Source organism: Palaemon carinicauda, chromosome 4, assembly GCF_036898095.1.
Source record: "Palaemon carinicauda isolate YSFRI2023 chromosome 4, ASM3689809v2, whole genome shotgun sequence".
NCBI lineage: Eukaryota > Metazoa > Arthropoda > Malacostraca > Decapoda > Palaemonidae > Palaemon > Palaemon carinicauda.
The window spans coordinates 7139240-7146739 of record NC_090728.1 but is presented as its reverse complement, the minus strand read 5'-3'; positions in this window follow the sequence as shown (position 1 = coordinate 7146739).

Genomic DNA, 7500 nt, shown 5'->3' with positions numbered 1-7500 from the left:
TCCGGTTCTTGAACACAATCCAGGTCATCTACAGTCGGTCAATCCACAAGAGCAGTCTAAGTATAATCGATTACAGGCCAGGTCAGCAACTAAAGATCGTCATTCAAATCAATTTAATCTCTCCAAAGGAGGAATTACGGCCTGCCAAAATAAAAAAAGAAAAACACTTACGAACACTTCTAGCTAACTGAACTATCGCACTATAATCAAAGATAAATAATAAATTGTTCCTATCATTCACAATCACGACAAGCAAAGATAAACAAAACTGTACTTACTCAGAATATACAAATCACTTCCACGATGGTCAAAAAAATAATAATCCAGCATTCACAACAGCCTCTAGCTGCAGTCGAAATCAAAATAAGCATTCTCCCAAGACATTCACCACTGTCGTAACCTAACTAAAAAATGTAAACAAACAATCTCATTTAAACCAACAGTCTTTCTCACCACAAACGATCGTTAACCTAACTACTTTCGCTCGCTAACACAATGTCTCTCTCTCTCTCTCTCTCTCTCTCTCTCTCTCTCTCTCTCTCTCTCTCTCTTTCTCACACAGGATTTGGCAAAAACAAAAAAATAAAAATAAAGCAAAAATAAATCCTCCACACGGTATATTACAACTACGGCGATATTCCCGGAGAATTTACCTTAAGGTACAAGAATTCTAACTCCTGGAGCGAGTATCCCTCGTGAAAGGGATATCGCGACATATCAGAGGACGTATTCTTGACACGCCACATGGCAGTCTGCGCCCCGTACAGAGATTCGTATCGCAGGGGGCAAATGGCAAGAAACGAATTCGGGAAAGAAAAAGGGGGAGCCGCTCCCAAGGCTCCCTATCTCCCGTTTCGTAAGCGTGCCTGGCGCCAATCCTGGCGCCATCTGTATTCCTTTTTTCCTGTGTTTCTCGCAAATCTTGGATTTATTCTGCTTTTCATGGCTTCTCCGTCTTCGTCGGCCTCTGATAAGTTGAGTACCATGTCTTTTATGTATAAATGTAGGCTCTTGGTAAATTTTTGAGTGATTAATAGGATTAATCTTTGTTACAAGAGCCGTAGCCTACCGGAGGCGTCATGGACGCTGTCGCTCGCTAGGTATAAGTTTAGTTAGTCAGAGCGACATTCCCGGTTGTTTTGTTTTAATAAATCTTAGCTATTTAGCATTACATAGGATTTCCTTTCGTGCTTAGTATTATTTTGGCGAAGTATTCACCATTCTGGCCTACGCTAGGCCATGTAGCCTAGTCGTTTGGTCCTAGTACTCCATGCATGAATTTGGGTTTTCCGAGTGTATTAAAATTTTATTGAAGCTTTAGGCTATGTTTTATACATTTAAGAGTGTGTGGAATATTTTCATGATACTATACGAGTGAGTTTCGGTGATTTAGGTAATCGATTCTCTTGGTGCCTGGGCTAAGTTGCTTATGGAGCCTTAGTATACTTTCTCATACTCCCCGGTTGCTTTCTTTTCTTCGGAGAAGGTATGCAATCCCTTTCCCTCTGTTTAAGCCTTGGGCTTATCCCTAAGTGGTTTTTTCTGAATTAATTTTCGATAAAACTATACTGGGGTGTTACTGTACCTTCCTGTTCCAGTAAGTCTGGTTCAAAGAGGGACAGAACAACAGAGTTTTTTAGTCTGAGTCTGTGTTTGTCTGGCTTGGGGTAGAGTCTCCCTCGCTGGCCTGACACAGACAAAGGTGGCTTAGCCTCCTTAGGTCACTACCGAAGGTTTCTGTGGATATGATTCCTTCTTTTGTGATCTACCAGACTAGTCCTTGTTGCTGTTCTCGGGGGAGGATAAGTTTCTTTCCCTGGGAGTAGCAACACCTTCCTTGCTTTGGTGCTCTGGGAGCTGGCAAGTATTGCTGGCCTCCCCCCTTGGATCTCCCTTAGGCTAAGATGAGTTTCTTGGCTGCGGGTGATCCGTCACTAAAGCAAGGTTGGTAGGACCCTCTTTTGTCCCTTCCCCCTCTATCTCCGTAATGGCCTAGCCATTACAGTACTGTACGTCGTTCTACATCTGGACCTAGAATAGGTAAGGATGTGGAATTGACTCAGCCCCCTGCCGGCCGGCAAGGGTCTTATATTTTGAGTGCTGCCCGGACCTCCCTTGGTCCCTCATCCATGCCTGCCTGTAGAGCCAGACGGCATTGGTCAGGAAGCCTGAATTAGATTCTCCCCTTCCTTATATGCACTCTTTCGGATTGCCGGGCTTGGAGGTAGTGTACACTCTTATCCCGGCATTCATCCTATTTTTCTTCTAGTGCTGTACCCAACCCGGCTGCCGACCTCATAGGCCGGCAGCCGGGTCGGGTGTAGTCCTCTGGTTCTTTTGCTGCCGGCTGGCATCGGTCCTGTACCTTTGCCGGCCGGCTAATGTCAGCCCTTGTCTGCCGGTCACCAAGAGTGTGGCCGGCAGCTGGGTACTACCTTGTGTAGTTGCCGGCCGGCAGCCATTGCCGGCCGACATTGGCTGTTGCCGGCCGGCAATTGCTGCCGGCCGGCACATGCGTTTGAACCAGAGTTCTGCCGCCTTATAGCTGTTAAGTAGTATACTTTAAAGCTATTTATGGTGTGTGCTGGCCGGCAGGTGCCGGCCGGCACGTATCCTCCTATACTGTACTACTATTCTTCAGTATAACATATACAGTAACAAGAAAACTATAGTATGGGTTTTGGTACAGCACTGTGTGTTCTAACACTTTTGTGTTTTCTTGCACAGTCCTTTGCTGTTGCCCTACAGATAGGAAAGTGAGTTCTTTCCTGTCTATTATCCAGGATTTTAAAATTCATTGCTTAGGTGTGAGCTCCACCTGTTTCCTCTGGAAACTTTGCATTGGTTACTCTAGAAGAGATTAACCATTTGATTTTATTATCTGGAAGGCTGCAACAATGGGTTGTGAGGGAAACACAAGTGTGTGTCTTTCCTTTCTGAATTGTTATGCTATACTATGCATATCCAGTGATACATAGTTCACTTGATACTCATGGAAATTTCTTCTCTTTACAGAAGGACCCTCCGAAGTGCGGAAGTGTTTTCTGCAACGTCCGCAGCAAGAACCTCTGCGGACATGAGTTTTGTAGGAGACACGCAGCATGCGCTGTCTCCAAGGATGATCTCTGGTATTGGGACCCTCAGGTATGTACTGTGTGCACTAACCTGATTACTGAGGCCTTTGATTCCCCTAGGACGGCGGAATCAAGGGATATAGCTAGGGAGAAGCTTCGTACCTGGGTAAGGGGCTTCCAAAAGAACACCTCTGGCCCTTATCTTCCAAGTGAGAAGATGAGGGCGTATCTTTTCACTAAGGCATCAGCTGATGCAGTGATTCCCCAGCCTCAAGAGGAGATCCCCCAAGTTCAGATCCAGGTGGATGCTGAAGTTGCGGTCGCGATGCAAGACATCCAGTTAGATGACAGGATGTCTGATGTGGACGAGCGTCTGGAGGAAGACCTCCTGGCAGAAGCCCAGGATGAAGTTCAAGCCCCAGACGTTGTAGAGGAAGAGGTCGACGAGGTGTCGGCTACTCCGGTTCAGATTCCGGAGCCTATTCCCTCAACATCGGCCGGTCTCCCAGTAGAGCTGGGACAGGCCCTCTCTTCTATTGTTGGAATGATCCAACAAATGCAGAAGGAGAATCAGGCGAAGGCGGCTGCAATGGAACTGTGGATGCAGTGCCTTGCAGAATCACATGGGCCCCAGAAAAAGCTCAATGTGAAAGACCTTCCCTTGTGCTCAGATGCTAATCCATGGAGGTATGCTGAGCACATGCCGATGACGACTGGAAAGATCGTCATCTCGGATAAGCTGGGCTCAGTTCCCCTGGAGGAGGTGGAATTCTGGCCCAGCAAGGCATCATATCCGGACTGTTATGTCCGGCTGAGGAAGGAACCAGCTTCAAAGGAGGAGACAGAGCCGAAGGAGGTCATAGTGATGGACCATGCTAAGGCTCAAGCTCTACTTTCATCCTCGATGAAAGAGAGGGGCTTCTCTAACTCAAAGGTAGCCGCATTGAGCAATAAGCTCCCTTCCTTTGTGACCTCGCCTGCTAGAGCCTTCCCCTTTTTACAGAAAGGGTTTGCGGCTGTACTAAAAGCAGTCGAGGCCGGCAAGCTTTGCCCCTCCCTGGAGGAGTGTAAACCCTTGTCGCTGGCCCTGCCTATGGACCACAAAGACTGGAAGGACGTCCATCTTACGTTCTCAGTTGGAAAGTTGGAGGCTGATATTGCCGGACGTCAGTTCGGCGAGGACCTCCCTAAGCTGTCTGACTTTCTTTTGCGAAGAGAGTTCGAGACAAAAGAAAGACTGGCTGCCTCAATGTCTCTTCAGACTACTCTCGAGACGATAGCAAGTGATCCCAAGGTCCATGAAATGTTCATGGTGGTGGCCAAGACTCATCTGGCCACAGTGACGAAGGACCTTTATGGCTTCGTCAAGGCAGGGAGAGCTTGTAGGGAGTTCGTGTTCACCTCGGCTACGGTGAGGCACGAGCCAAGGAAACTAATCTCCTCAAACATTTGGGGAAAAGACCTTTTCCCTACCGACTTGGTCAAAGAAGTTGTTGATAAGGCCGCCTTGGAGAATAGAAACCTTCTCCAGAAGTGGGGCCTGGCTATCAAAAAAAAGTCTTCCCCGGATGAGGGTCCTCAACCAAAGAGGAAGACTATGAGGACTAGGCTACCGTCTCGGCCAGCCAAGCCTGTTAGACAGCAACAGCAACTGCAATTGCCATTGCCTCCAGTGCCCCAGATCGTGGCACAGACCCCGACCACTTTTCAGTGGGTACCCCAGGCCGTGTCGACACAGTCCACGGCATTCACCCCAGCGTTCGAAGGGCAGTCTACTTCCTTTCGAGCAAAGCCTAGAGGAGCAGCCAGAGGCTCGTCTAGGCGCCCCTCAAGGGGAAGGGGATTCAGGGGTGGTCGTGGTCAGGGAGGCAAGACCTCAGGACGGCAGTCCAAGTGAGATGATACCGGTAGGAGGGAGACTTCTGAAATTTCGGGATCGGTGGACCTTCGATCCCTGGGCCCACAGCCTACTAAAGAATGGACTGGGCTGGAGCTGGTACAGCACTCCACCCCCGTGCCTTCGGTTTTTCTAACACTCCACCCCCGTTCTGGAGGAGTACGTTCAAGAACTGTTGGAGAAAAAAGGTGATCCGAAGGGTGAAGCCCATCAATTTCTAAGGGAGGCTGTTTTGTGTTCCCAAGAAAGACTCGGAAAAGCTCAGAGTCATTCTGGACTTGTCGCCACTCAACAAGTTCATAGTGAATTGCAAATTCAAAATGCTAACACTGCAACACATAAGGACCTTACTGCCCAAGAGGGCATATTCCGTCTCTATAGACTTGTCAGACGCCTATTGGCACATTCCAATCAGCCGTCGACTCTCCCCCTACCTAGGGTTCAGGCTACAACGAAGACTATACGCCTTCGGAGCCATGCCATTCGGGCTAAACATAGCCCCAAGGATTTTTACGAAGCTTGCGAACGTAGCTCTCAAACAATTACGCCTAAAGGGAATTCAGGTAGTAGCCTACCTGGACGACTGGTTGGTGTGGGCAGCATCCGAGACAGAATGCTTGCAAGCTTCCAGTCAAGTGATCCAGTTCCTAGAGTACCTAGGCTTCAAGATCAACAGAAAAAAGTCTCGACTTTCTCCATCTCAAAAGTTCCAGTGGCTGGGAATCCACTGGGACCTTTTGTCACACCGTTTCTCCATCCCGGCGAAGAAAAGGAAGGAGATAGCGGGTTCTGTCAAGAGACTTCTAGATTCCGAAAGGATATCAACACGCGAGCAGGAGAGGGTACTGGGCTCTCTCCAGTTTGCTTCGGTGACAGACCCAGTGCTAAGAGCACAGCTAAAGGATGCAACCGGAGTTTGGAGAAGTTGTGCATCAAACGCGCGAAGAGATCTGAGAAGACCAGTTCCGCTTCGGCTAAGTACTCTTCTCAGGCCTTGGTCCCAAGCCAGACATCTAAAGAAGTCGGTTCTTCTTCAGCCACCTCCCCCGTCGGTGACGATTCACTCAGACGCCTCGAAGGAGGGATGGGGAGGTCACTCTCATCGGAAAAAAGTCCAGGGGACTTGGTCCTAGCTATTCAAGACCTTTCACATAAACTTTCTAGAAGCAATGGCAGTGCTCCTTACCTTAAAGATAGACTCCCCGCGTCACTCGATCCACATAAGGTTGGTGATGGACAGCGAGGTAGTTGTGAGATGCTTGAATCGACAAGGATCGAGGTCACCACCTCTCAACCAGGTGATGTTGGCCATCTTCCGATTGGCGGAAAAAAAGATGTGGTACCTGTCGGCAGTTCACCTTCAAGGAGTCCGCAATATGACGGCGGACGCTCTATCCAGGTTCACACCAATAGAGTCGGAATGGTCCTTAGACGCAGGATCATTCTCCTTCATTCTGAATCAAGTCCCAGAACTGCAGATAGACCTCTTTGCGACGAAAGACAACAAGAAGTTGCCCCTGTACGTGTCCCCGTACGAGGACCCCTTAGCGGAAGCAGTGGACGCGATGTCCCTCGACTGGAACAGTTGGTCCAAGATTTATCTGTTCCCTCCTCATAACCTTCTGTTGAGGGTCCTCAACAAACTGAGATCCTTCAAGGGGGTAGCAGCAATAGTGGCCCCCAAGTGGCCGAACAGCGTGTAGTTCCCCCTGGCATTGGAACTGCAGCTGAAGTTTGTACCGCTACCAGATCCAGTTCTGACCCAGCGAGTCCAGAAGTCAACTGTCTGCGCTTCATTACAGAAAACCCGGACCCTGCAGCTCATGATTTTCTCTCCCTAGCGGTGAGAAAGCATTTCGGGATTTCAAAAGCCAGCATAGACTTCCTTGAGGAATATAAGTGCAAATCTACTAGAAGGCAATATGAGTCACCTTGGAGAAAATAGGTGGCCTTTTGTCAAGGCGAAGAATCCACAGGAGATCTTGACAGACTTCTGCTTATCTTTCTTCATCCACCTCCATGGTCAAGGATTGGCAGCTAACACGATTTCAGCGTGTAAGTCTGCTTTGACAAGACCCATTCTATATGCCTTCCAGGTCGACCTAGGTAACGAGATCTTTAATAAAGTCCCGAAAGCCTGCGCTAGGCTCAGACCTTCAGCACCTCCAAAGCCCATTTCATGGTCTTTAGACAAGTTTTTCATTTCGCTTCTCTGTTGAACAATGAAGAGTGTGCGTTAAAGGATTTGACACAAAAAGTTATTTTCCTAATTGCACTCGCGTCCGGGGCCAGGGTTAGTGAGATTGTAGCCCTCTCGAGAGAGGCAGGTCGTGTTCAGTTCCTGGATGGGGGAGAACTGAACCTGTTTCCGGATCCTACGTTTCTCGCCAAGAATGAGTTACCCACCAACAGGTGGGGTCCCTGGAGAATCTGCCCTCTGAAAGAAGATGCATCTCTATGTCCAGTAGAATGCCTAAATGTCTATCTTCATAGAACTTCAGACTTCAAGGGTGGTCAACTATTCAGGGG